Consider the following 13,755-nt stretch of genomic DNA (forward strand, 5'->3'; position numbering starts at 1 on the left):
AGGAGCCACCAAAACGCCAGGGAGATAGAGACATATGTGGGGAGATTTGATGCATGTGTGCCCAGTTCCTCTGGGTAAAGGTGGCATGCTAGATCATCTCAAAGGAGTCATACATTGAAGCACACAGAAACATAAAACTAGCATAATAGTGTATTTTTTCATGTGAACATGACAAATAATCAACTAAAATAATTAAAGCAATTTTTAGTGTTGACTGCTGGTATTTGCAAAACTTCATCAATATGAAGTATGTTTAACATTTTTATTTGTTCCTATCAATCAAATGTATATTTTAAAATGAGAAAATCAGAGCACAGTCTCATATATGTTTTAAGTACCACAATGGAATTTAATTCCCATTTAATATAGGTTGAATAACTGTTTACTTGCATTTTGTCACTCCCCTTTACCCATAAATGATGATAAGTGTTCTTTTGGTTATGGAAGTAACTGAAAGTCTAAATTGGTCGATTTAATATTTAGTTGCATGTGCAGGGAAAATGGGGCTCAGTGCACTGAATCACATTTTATACTTGCCATACATTGGTATTTTCTGTTATTTTCTCCATCCCAATGTGGAAAACGAGGCTGTTATTGATGAATGATTCATGCGTGTAGCTAATTCATCACTAATTCCTTTTAATAAATACGGCGCCATGCGTGCTATTCTTGCCATCAACACTGAAGCGTGATCAATCGTGTTACCCTCAAAGGCCAACGCGAGCATTGTACATACGCTCAGTTTACATTTTTGCGGCACCAAAACGAAGCATTATCAAATATGTGTGATCAATTGATTTTTGGATGAATAATTGGTGCAAACTTTAAAAAGCATTTGCAAAGAGCTTTCTGAAATTGATGGTGAAATACTGCTGGTCTTTCATTGGAATTAATTCTCATGAGTAGAAAAGTTTTCAGTCGAAAACATGTAGTACTGTGTAGAACTTTGAAGCCACCTCAAGATTTTGGGCGGATGATTAATTTTAACAAGACGAAAATTGAGAATTAACCGACTTGGCAGTTTTGAAAACAGATAGAGTTAAGAATTTGAGTCCCAATTGTTTTCCAAAAAGAGGATCTACCAGAGCCAGTCAATAAGAAGCATGTGACCTTCCAAAAATTGTGTGGTGGGGCTATATCAGGGGTGGCGAACAAGTTTGACACAAAGAGCCGACATTTTTAACTGTGAGAGTCAAAGAGCCACACCACACACTGACCTGCCATGACAGACAGACACACACAAACACACACAATTGAAAACATCTTATTTCCCATAACACACTCCTCTCCTTACAATACAACAAGTATTGTTATTTGTTGTTTTCAAGGAATGTGTCCACCCTCAATACACACAAAAAAAACTAAACAAGAAACAAGGCAAAGAGCCACAGTATATAGAAAATATGATGAGGCAAAGAGCCGCATTCTTATTGGCCAAGAGCCGCATGTGGCTCTAGAGCCACGTGTTCGCCAGCCCGGGGTTAAATAAACAGAGAGACTACCAAATTAAGATTGGACAATAATCTCTTGGAATGAAAAATTATTTTTTTAAATAATGTTTTTCATAAATCTGCTATGTAGTATTGGTTCTTTTCAGTCAAATGAAATGATTTGGAGCAAAATGTTGTGACTGAAATTGAAGCTTTTCATCATGATTTGTAGGGTTCCTCATTGTGAGATTTTATGGGCAGTGCAAACTTTTCCTTTACGGAACAAGTATTATCTTCACAAATGTCCAAGTCTGATTGCAGCTTACAGAACAGTAACCCTGGATGTCCTCAATTTTGAGACACTTCATTGCCAATGCTTCAACTTTTTCACTGCCATTGGTGCTCAGATATGTCAATACACTAAAAGATTTACCATGGATAAAGTTTTTCTATTTTGTCCCTTCCAACTGCCAGGGGCAATGCTTTGAGCAGTGAATGTTTCCTTCGTGCATGCACAGTTTGATATATACATACCAAAATAATCATGGGCTGGGGACAGGCTGAAACGTTTGTGCCCCGTGCATGTGTTCTGCTGCTACATTGAGGTGACTTCGGGTTTTCATTTCTCCAGTCAACTATTTGTTTGCTATGGTGGCTCTTCTAGAGCAGCACTTTTCCCACTGGATTGTTGAAGCCACCCTCCAGTCCTCAAATTTCTGGTCGCACCCTGCCTTCAGAGATGCCTTGTCATTTGATCAGTGCTGTTGCCACTTCTTCGCTCACCCAAAAGAGGGTGTCCTTGAGCACTGTGATACTGCCTTATGGGTGTCACATGGCACTTTTGCCAGGTCGGACAGCGTCAGTGTGGCTTCTTCCACATCGTTCTTCTTCGCCTTTGGTCCTGCCATGGTTTCTCAAAAAGGCTGTTTGATTCTGAAATTCCGTGTGACTATGATGCTATTAGTCATTCAGAGCTTGAAGCATCACTTATGGTTGTCAGAGGGGACAAAATATAAAAAACAATATGTATGTCCGTACAATTCTTTGAGTCCCAGACAAACGGCAGAGCATGTAGCCCTGAGAAAACCTCATGTTCACGCAAGCATATTCTGTGAGAAACTAACCTGTGGGGAAAACTGAATTTATACAACTTCTACGGGCACACAGAGGTCACAGGGTGACATTTTGGTATGCATATTTCAAACTGCACATGCACGACGCAAACATTTCATGTGGTTTTTTAGCACCACTTTCAAAATCCCAACTTCATCTTTTTCTGCTTCTCTTTTTCTCCGCATCTACTTTTGTCTCAAGTTAATTTTCTAAAAGAGAAAGGGATCATTGCTGAGCAATGGCCAGAATTACTCACAACAGTTTTGGACCAGCTATTTTTTTTACAAGGTTTCCCAATGCTTTTTGATGTATTTTCCAATCATGATGTGTACATGATGGTACATAGCCGTCAATGGCACACAGCACAGGTGCCCCCTGAGAGTTTGGTGCTGTCAGTGCTACATAAAGAGTTAACATACATGTACAAAATTTCAGTTCTGTATTCTCATTCTTTGGACATAAATCCAACAGTGCAGGACTATGACCATTTAAAATAAGAACCAAAAGTGAATTGTATTTGCAGTACATCGAATGAAAACGGCAAAATGTACTGTACATTACGCAGCGGTGCATATTCCTGTTCCTTTCAACTGCCGGATGGCAGTTCATCTGGATACTCATCCAGAACAAACATGACCTTATCAAAGTAAATACCCAGCTTGTTCTCAGACCTATCGAGGATTCGTGGTACGTCCCTAATATTGCCAGTGTGGAGATATTTTTGACTACACTGTATCACTTAAGGCACCTCTCCACGGTGGCACATTCACTTTTGTTGCCTGCTGTTTAGATAAGGAAGGCTGCTGAAATACAAATCCTTCCAATGACCCATTTGTATTTGGATTATGTCTAAATCAATAACCACATTTTGTCTGTGGCTGGCAACTGCTTCAAAAGCAACGAGGTCGGCCTCGTATACGAATGCAAAGGACCGCCCCAGTTTGGTAATGGTTCTCTCTATCTTTTCATATGTGGAGACCTTTTATACCATCCTTTTCAGCCTAAGAAAAAAAAGTTTGTCAGTCCCCCTGTTCCTTGGTTGTGTGCTTTCTTCTTGGCGCTCTTTCTCGTCCCAGTCTAATCCTAGCCATGCATGAGCGATCAGTTGTGTCCTGTTGTTTCACTGTTCTGCTAGTTTTCCATCAGTAGGGTTCCTCCTTTGTTCCTTTTCTTGAGCAGACACAGAAAGGTAAGGATAGGAGTAATGAAATCTCCTCTGCAGATTTAGGCCTTTGTGTTGCCTTCATTGGGATTTTAAGAAGAAACGTCGACCGTAATTACAGTGGATCATCACTGTGACACACTCACACGCATTTTTCTGTTGCCCTCTGGAGACTTTAAGGAAGGCGCCATGAAAAGCTCATATCTGGTGAACGGGGATTCGGCGGAAGCTTCTCTTGTTTTCATGGCGGGGTCAAGTTGTAAGTTGCAGCAAAATGAAGCGTGACAGGGCCAACAAGGGACTGTTATGACTTCCACTCGTAAAGCAGTTCCAGAAGTTGGGATGTGGAAAAATCGCTAAATCACTGTCAGTCATTTACAGGGGACTTTTATAGGATTTCAGATGATTTTCCCTCAATAATCTCTGCTTAGTTCTTTCTCCTTGGTATTCAGTACAATAAAGAGACATTATTACAACAAAGTTAACAGATAAACACTTATAAAATTGTTTTTGCAAACCATAAAAATGGGAGCATTGTTGCCTCAGACACGAGTTTGCAAATAAAGCACCAGATTTATGTATTGATCTAACCTTTTTTTATCCAGGTAAGGGAACTCAGAACTCATTCCTATTTTAATACCAAAACAATTGACAGCTGAGTAAAACAAAAGCCAAAAAAAAAAAAAAAAAACACAGAAAAAAAACAACATTCACATTATTGGATAACATTCAAGATTAGATCCCAGCAGATGATCTTAATGGTTCACCTGAGGCTAGAGACAGGTATGGTGATTTCCCTACTTTGCCTGCAAGGTTCTATATAGCTCAGAGGGCATGGCTTGCCTCCCAAAAAGTGGTGCCTGAAGTTATATTGTGGAGCTAATTCCTTGTGAGCAATTCTGGCTTGACTTGACTTGACTTGACTTGACTTAAACTCTCATCACACTTATTCTTCGTGTTGTGAGAAGCCATTGGCAACCATCTTATATTGCCGCTCTCAGTGGAAATAGAATAAATTCAAATATTTGGGATGCTCTTTCATCTGCAAAAAAATGATTGATCTGCATTTATGTCAGAGAAAAGTACACTCAACTTGTAGCAGATTTTGTGTCCACTACTAGCACTGTAAGTTGGTGTATCTTCAACAACTTTTGTCTTATCTCTTAGAGGGATTGATTCTGGCTTTTTGCTATCAATGTGAGTCAGACAGTCTCAAGCAAGCCCACAGCATTTTACCAATTTTCTATTGTGATCCCTGATGTTTTTCAGTTCAGATTCTTTCATAAAAAGACAGAAAATACAATCGAGGTCTGACATGGCAGAGACAGAACTGTTTTGACATCTCAGCACAAAGCCGCTCACAGAAGTTGGACTATTCGATTGTAGTAAACAACTCTACACCATGTAGTGACAAATAAGTCATTATAAGTTGAAAATGTTAAAAGACAACAATAACAGACTTGCTTTTTGGGGATTTGTGTTCAAAGGGTCAGTGCCCCGCTATATGATGCGGTTGTTTCTTGTATCATGATGTCATTGTATTGAAAACAAAACAAATACATCAACATGTTCTTCCTAAATTATGTGTTGTGGGACATAAAAAACAGAATTACTGGAATTTCCACACTATAAGGCGCACCTAAAAGCCTTTATTTGTTTCAAAAGCTGACCATGCGCCATATAATAAAGTGCGCCTCGTATATGGATCAATATTGAGTCGCAAGGTCTCTCAAATAAGGCAAACAGCCGTCGACTAGATTTGCTCCAATAGGCGAAGTCGTCCGCGATGTATGCTGGGTTATATATACCGGCATTTGAATTGGTCACTGCCTGGCTATTTGGGTGGTTGTGGAAAGTAGAAGCAGGAAGGGAGAGGACCCAACTGAGCATCCCGGGCAGAGGACTGGAGGATGCTGTTTGGGAGGGTGGGAAGAAATCCCAAATTGAGAAGACATAGCAGTGCCCCTGCACAATAGTATTGCCCTGTACACATTGGTACACATTGGTTAACTGCTGTTAAAAGTGTCGATAAAAATTGTTCAAACCTCATATTGCTAGATTATAATATAATGAAATTGTGAATGGATTTAATTGCTGTCAAAAGTGTCAATAAAAATTATTCAAACCTCGTATTGTTAGAAAATGATATAAGGAAATTGTGAATATGTTTAATTGCTGTTAAATGTGTCGATAAAAATTGTTCAAACCTCATATTGTTAGAATATGATATAATGAAATTGTGAATGAATGTGTTTAATTGCTGTTAAAAGTGTCAATAAAAAGTGTTCAAACCACTAAGTTATTTGCAGGACAAGGAGGCAGGTCCTTTTTAGCATTTACAGGCTTGTGCTAACACGACGTAAAACAAAGCCCGTAATTGGTCTTAAAAAGATGTGAATCACGGCCTGGAGAAAACATTTTTTCTAGTCTATATTTGTAAACAGGAATTATGGGGCTAAACAGACAGCTAGCAACAAGACTGAACTATATGACTGCTTTGTTGACGTTCCCACTGTAGAGCCTTATAGTCTGGTGTGCCTTATGTATGGAAAATATATGACAAAACACTATTTTTGGGGGGTGCACTTTATAGTGCAGAAAATATGGTACATAAATTGGTTAATTTCATATAGCTGAGCAATTAATCATGTCCAACCAATATCATTGGTCGATGGGATCTTTTGATAAAGTCCCCTCGGCTGCCACTGCCGAGAAGCAACAACAAGCATTATTATTTGACAAGACATATGGAAACAGATATCCATTCCTACCCTTCCTGGTTCTGAAAAGCAGTTATTAGTTAAAGTTACTAGTTACTCTGACACTAAGTTAAAAATTAGTTAATAGTTACTGTACATACTTGCATTGATGCCGAATCCCTAAAACTGCTGTAAAATAGCCACATATGAGAAGAAATGGAACAAAACACATACACAAAACTGTGGAAGAGGTGAAAGAGGTTTTTTGGCTTTTGCAACCTTAATCGCTTGCAAACGAAAATTTAGCTGTTGCTAAATATATCCATATCCATTTTGTCTCTGGGCTGTAAACCACATTCTTCATTCCTGGGTACCTTCCAAGAAATTTTCTTTTTTCTTTCAAGGATGGTGCATTGCAAAAATCAATTTACAAATGTAAAAATCAAAATTCGGCACACTTTTACCTATTGATTTCCTTGTTGGCTTAGATGCAAGCATATACAGTAGGGAAAATATCTCCATGAGGAGAAATTCAGCATTCTCGTACCCTGCACTTGACTCCCCACTGCAACTATAATCAGTAGTACTTTGTACCTAAACGTAAACATGTCCTCCCTTCTCATGTGTTAGTGGCAGATTGAAGCTTGTATGCTACACCGTGAATGAAGAAGGAGCAGTAACTGATCAAGTGATATTCTAATTCATGGTCTGCTTTTAATAATTATATGTCAAGCACAATGTTTAAACAACAGTCGAGTTACAAAATGTTATCAATAACACTTTTCAGTACCCAAAAAAATTAGATGTGCTCCAAGAACCCATTCCTTTGTACTGTGTCGGACCTAACACTATCAACAGGTGCTGGGAAACTGGCTTAAATGGTTTCATGGGGGTAATTTAGAATAGGAATTCTTTATTGTTTTTGAGTTTTGTAATCTGCCATGATGTGAAACTATTTACATTATTTTTTAAAGGATGCACAGTCATCAGATCAGGCCTTCTACCTGGGCTCGGTAGGGACTGCAGTTGTGGCATGTTCAAAGGCTCACTTCTCAAAAGTGATTTATATACGGTCCGATCTCTGTGCTTGTCTGTACTAATTAAAAGACCCGCAGATGCCTATGCCGCCCCGCGGCAGGAAATTATGATGGCAAACGTCTTCCTGTCGCGTCGCGCACTCGACACTATAAAGTCGGGCGGGCCGCCGTTCCATGAATGGGCCGGAATCCGAGCAGACAGCCGCATCATCCCGACTCTTAGTCTATCAGGGCCGTGCACAAGTGGCCATTGTTGACGCCAAAAACAGGATTAAGGAGGGTCTTCAAGGGAATTGATTTTCACGCAAGGACAATGGCGGGGCACAGAACACTGGGGCCCGGGCTCTGAATCACACGGCCAAAGAGCGTCATGAAAAGGGCTGCGCTGCAGAGCGCAGAGATTAAAGCAATCAGGTTCTTTACTCCCACTCCTTTTTTGGGGTAACAGCCACGGGCCCCCTCCCCTTAAACTCCCACCACCCTTGTCCTGCACAGTCATTTAATCTGACAAAATAAAGTAGGAGGAGGGTGGAAAAAGGCACAAGTTGTTTACTTTTCTTGCACTTAACAAAGGTTGAAGAGCAATCAGTGCCATGATGTAGAACGATGTGGACAGCCAAAAGAACTCAGGGGTATCTTCAGGACGGGGAGGGTGGAGGACGCGAACATGACGCGTCACTGCAAGGGGATCAAGGGTTAAAGATGAAAGGAGATGCCGCCTTGTCTTAGTCCTGGTCTTGGACGGACCGCGGGCAGCTGTGGGCGCCATTGTGGACATGCTCATTTGCATACGTTTGGCAGGAGCTCCGGAAGGCGGCGCAGGGGGCCAGGAATGAGCAGCCCCGCTTTAGAAAATGGAGGCAAAAGGGCGGGCAAGTAAACAAGCAGCGCACACAAATACATAGTCGTGCAGTATATGCATTTGCAAAGCTGCAGTCAGCCAAGAGAGCAAACAAAATAAAGGGAGAAAGTGTAAATATAAACAGTCCGAGGAACTGTTTCTTGAGGCCATTTTTGTTTAAATTTTTCTTTCACCATACACGAGCAAAAATTGACCTATTTGCTTGATTTTCAAATTAAAGTACAGTAATTAAAAAAAAAAACAAGCTTATAATTAAAGGGACATTGTGTATTATTTAACGCCTCTTGGTGGTAGAAAAAATTTTATTTATTCAAACTAATTTTGATATGAATAATAAGAAACAATACATAATCAAGGCAGCACGGCGGCACAGTGGTTAGTGTGTGTGCGGCACAGTTCTAAGGTCATGGGATCAAACCTTCCTGTGTGGAGTTTACATGTTCTCCCCGTGCTTGCGTGGGTTTCCTCTGGGCACTCCGGTTTCCTCCCACATTCCCCAAAACATGCATGTCAGGTTATTTGGCTGGTCCAAATTGTCCCTAGGTTTGAATGAGCCAGTGAGTTGTCTGTATCTGTGTGCTCTGTGACAGGCTGACAACCAGTTCAGGGAGTCCCCTGCCCACTGGCCGAAGATAGCTGGGATGGGCTCTGGCAATAAATAATCATAGCATTTACATCAATAAAATAAAAATGATTCTGAATTAGTCTTGCAAAATTTGCATTACTGCTGCAGAAAAAAAATAAACATGAGAATTGGGAGGTTGCTTCGGCCTAATGTCATAATGACGCAATAGCAGGACAAGAGGCACCAGTGTGTGTGTGTGTGTGTGTGTATGTATGTGTGTGTGTGTATGTGTGTGTGTGTGTGTGTGTGTGTGTGTGTGTGTGTGTGTGTGTGTGTGTGTGTGTGTGTGTGTGTGTGTGTGTTAATCCGGAGTTGAATGGTTTGTGGGTGTGTTGGGGGGTTTCTGCATACAAAGGGGTGTGTCTCTCCCAGACTGGAGACAGGTTTATTGGGCCTGATGAGTGTTAAGCTGCTCTCTGGACCACAATGGGGCCTGTGATCTCCTTTTGTGGCTCATTGGGAAACGCTAGAGCATCGGAGGATCTCGCGCTGTCATTGAACGCTGGCGGCGGGGCCCCCAAATATTTGATGAGGGCCCAGTACAACCGGAAACCTCAAAAAGTCTCAAAATTAGGCATTCATCAATGTTTTACAGTGACGCCTTGCCATTACAGTCACATGACTTTTCTATGAAACACTAATGTATGAATTAATTTGACAGCAGATTTCTATTTACTACTCAATAACACATTTAATTTTGATCAACATTTTTATTTTCTTACGATTTTTTTAGTCTTTAGTTGTTTACTCTTACACAATTTTTTATCTTTAGCACACTCACGATTAAAGCTTTAAATGTGCTTCGAAACTTTAACTTTGAGTTCAAGCATTAACCTTTGACCTAAAGTTGCTGATAAGGATCTCCATTTGAAATTTTTTTTTTTCCCTCATAACTTTTCAACATCCACGGATCCTTTAAACCGCCTGAGTTGTTGAGGCATGGAACTCTGGACAGCTTTCTCCACTGCTGACAGTTCCTGGCATGTGTTTTGGGTATTGGGTATTGGGTATACTTAGATAGAGGTAACACCGGGCCTTAAAAATCCGTCCCGACCTAACCACAGGTATACAAGCCCGAACCAGTCCGAGCTCAACTAATTATATTGATTTGAGCGACAGAGCCCGAAGCAAACCCCAATTTTCATATATTATTTTCGAGGAGACAGGAAGGGTGATTTTGGCCAACTCCGCCCACCCCAGTGAGCTCAGTTCTCTGTTCCCCATTTTTCTAACAAAATATGAGAATCTTTAAGCCCTAAACAGAAAAAAAGAATGAAAAATACTAAGACTAAAATAGTTTTAAACGCACCGTGATTGGTGGGTGTCAGACTTTTATGTAGTTGAAAGATATGTTAAGCCATTTGGTGTAGCCTTGGAGAGTTATTTGTCATCCAATTATCAATGTAATTACAAATGTATTTGCTTTGATTGGGCCAGTAATTGACCCTCTTTATGGCTTTTGTGTCAGAGTTAAATACTTTAAAACTTGTATTTTTCTGTTAAAGATTAAAAATGGAAAGAGTCACATTTTGTCCATGGTTTGTAAAACCTTCATTTTTGGAGGTTTAATTTCCACTTTTTCTGGATCTTTATTGTTGCTAAGTTTTAACCCATGCGTTTTTAAAGAAGTAATGAAGCAGCCTTAACCTATATAAAGCTTATTTTTGCCAGATGTCTGCATCATTTAGGACAGCCACCTGGTGGTGAAAGCAATCACAATAGAAGGAGCAGTACACAGAATTATGTTACACCATTAAAGCTTGATACGCAAATTGCTTTTTATTTGTCAAACTGGTAAAAAAAAAACATACATTTTGCCAGTTGGGAATTTTTGTTGCTCCCAAATGTTATTGCTCTACTTTTGCATTATTTGATTGCACTATCGTTATAAATTGAGCCAGTCTCTAAGAACTATGTTGTAACTATCTTTACTATTTATCCTTATCCTCTTTTATCTTATTTTTTTCTTGTAAGTCTTTATCCCATTTTTATTCTGGATTGTTGTAAATCACGTTCGGACCGCCGTAAATGACCATAGAGACAACTTTATTCAATTTAATTCAATTCAATATCCCATGTGCAGTATGTTACCACGCTGTTATGTTATCAAGTCTTTTTTTTAGATTATCATTATTAAAATAAACAAAAACATATTTCTTGATTCAATTTTTTTAGCTATGATTTCAATGTTTTGAGAGTGTCTACTGTAAAATAATCCCGTACTGGCAAAATGTTAACGCTAGCATTTTGGAATTCTGTTCACACTCATGCAAAATAATAAGGAATAGGATATTGTGTTGACCACCCCCCTCAGCTTCCATCTGTATCAAAGCCCTATCTTTGATGTCCTCCAGTTATTGTAAGACGTGCCGGTTCAACCCTCCGATCTCAGAGCTTTGATTCCCTCCGGCCGGGGTTAGAGGTTAGCGCGCCGAGGTCCGAGGGCCAGGCCTTGGTGTCTGTGTCTCAGAAAGGGTCTGACCTCCGGGACCTCATACTTGGTCGGAGGCACTCCGAATCCCGCCTCCTGGCTTTTGATGCTCCCTCTTTCAAAGCACTTAATTAGCAGGGGTGGCTAAACGTTTAGCCGGGCCGTGAAAGAGTCTGAGTTTGCATGTGTGTCCAAGACGTCGCCCTCTTTTTTTTCTTTTTTTTTTTGGTGCGTGTCAGAAGGTCTTTTGAAACAATGCGCCACTTGGACAACTTGTTTGCACAGGACAGCAATTGAATGGCATCGCCCATTCATGCCGGCTCATTCAGTGGGAAGAGTTTGAAGAAGGGCTTTCTGCTAATGAAGAGAAGTCCTTGACATGCGCCACTTTCCTCTAATCAACTCTGTAATTTCGTTTCCCTTTCTCCGCCTCTGTACGCTGATACGTTTGCGATGAGAACAAGAAGGCTCCCATCTGACAGGCGGTTCTGCAAAAATCGCATCTTCCCCTAATCTGGCTGCCGTATTTATCACAGGGTGGGCATTAATACACATTTCTCAGAATGCAGCTTTTCATCATGTGGTCAGGGATTTCATCTGAGATCCAATTTTCTTCTCATTCTGCAGGAAATATCTGCCAGAAGTTACAATGAGGTCCGACTGTTGGCCTCAGCTGTGTCGCGGCGGATTCATCAGCAGCTGAACATCACATCTCACGTCCGCCGTAATCGCTTCCCTGCTCGACTGCCACAAAGCGCAAATAAAGCTTGTTTGCTGGGATATCCACCCCCCCTCCTTTTAACGTCGTCATTAATGCCTTCGTTTTCTCGCTGCCTTTGAGCGAGAACATCTAGAACAGCCTTGAAGTCGAGGCCGCTTGTCATCGGCCTCAATTAAGGTGCTGCAAGACTAAAAGATGGAGAAGCCAACAAAACTGTTGCATCAAACCATCGCCTCCATTTAAACATGTTTTTGGGGGCTTTTCAAGGAGTGTGTTTTTTATGTTTGAACAGAAGATAGCATTTATTTCATTTCATTTTAATTGCAACTCTGGGGAATCTTGACCAAAAAATAAATAATAGATAAAAACAAGTGGACAGACTGTTTTCCCCTTTTTTTACTTTCCTTTTTATTTTATTTTTCTTCATTCCTCTTTTCGTTCCTGTATTCAAAATATGATTGATTTTCACATCATGTGTGTTACTTCGCAACACTCCATTGCATTGTATATAAGTGTGTCAATGCAGGCGCCATTCGATAAAGAACAAATATTGATTGGCGATTAGGTCCCTTTCGCATTTTTGTTCAGGAATGTGGTGGCATCATTATTTTGATTTCGTAAACGCATCACACTCTGACTTAAAATGGGAAGTTTCCTTCTTTATTCTTATAGCGTCATCTTGTTTACATGCACCTTTTTGCACCATCCATTGATTCTGACATCGTCTTAAAGACACGTTTCCAACATGCGCCTTTTGTCCTAACAAGCATGAGAGGATTTCTGGAGATTTACACTGCCTGTGATTTGAACATCAAGGCTTAACCTATTTCTTTACAAAGAAAGCGTTGCACATCTATGCTGAGGCTCCACTTGCCATATCGAGTGATGATGATTCATAACATAGTGGATCAATGAAGGGAAACATCCCACGAGTATTTATTCATTTGTCGTTCTCATTGGATGACTCGTCAGTATCAATTAAGGGACTTGGACCTGCTGAAAGAAAAATTTGACATTCTGTAATGGTGAATTAATGGTTTTAATTTTTAATCACTTCAGTTCAGGAGCTATTTTGATGATGTACGTATCGCTGTATAGTGAAAAACACTTGTCGCCAAAATTAAAAATGATTCCCCCCAAAATGAAGTTTGCAAACGCAGTAATCCCTTGCTTTATCGGGTTTTGTTTTTTGCGGTTTTGATACGTCACAGATTGGAACGCTATCACAGGGGCATTTTGAGGAAGGCTTTATGTGTGTGTGTTAGGTGGGCATGACTGTCTGTGTGTGTGAGTGTGATAGGCTGGTGTACTCTGTCAGTCAAACAGCAGGGCGGGCACACAAGTCGACGTGTCCACTAACGCAAGCTGCAAAGCTTGGAAACAGCTGGTATTTTAGCAGTTTGTTACATTGAAAAGATATCAACTGCGCCGTCAGCATGTTGGTAACCAAAGTCTAGTCTTCACGATGTCACCAGTCACAGAGAAACGTCATGTCACATATCATTGGAAAGCTTGAATGCTTGGGATTTAAGATATGATGACCCTTTTAAAATACATTCATCACAGAAACATTGCGATCAGTCTGAAACTATGAAGCTGGTATTGCTCACGCATAACATCTCCTGGGAGTCAGCTCATAATATGATTCCACCCAAATATGGTGTGGTTTTCACAG

Source organism: Urocampus carinirostris, chromosome 9 (assembly GCF_059441175.1).
Source record: "Urocampus carinirostris isolate Australia breed hairy pipefish chromosome 9, RoL_Ucar_1.0, whole genome shotgun sequence".
In the NCBI taxonomy this organism is placed as follows: Eukaryota; Metazoa; Chordata; class Actinopteri; order Syngnathiformes; family Syngnathidae; genus Urocampus; species Urocampus carinirostris.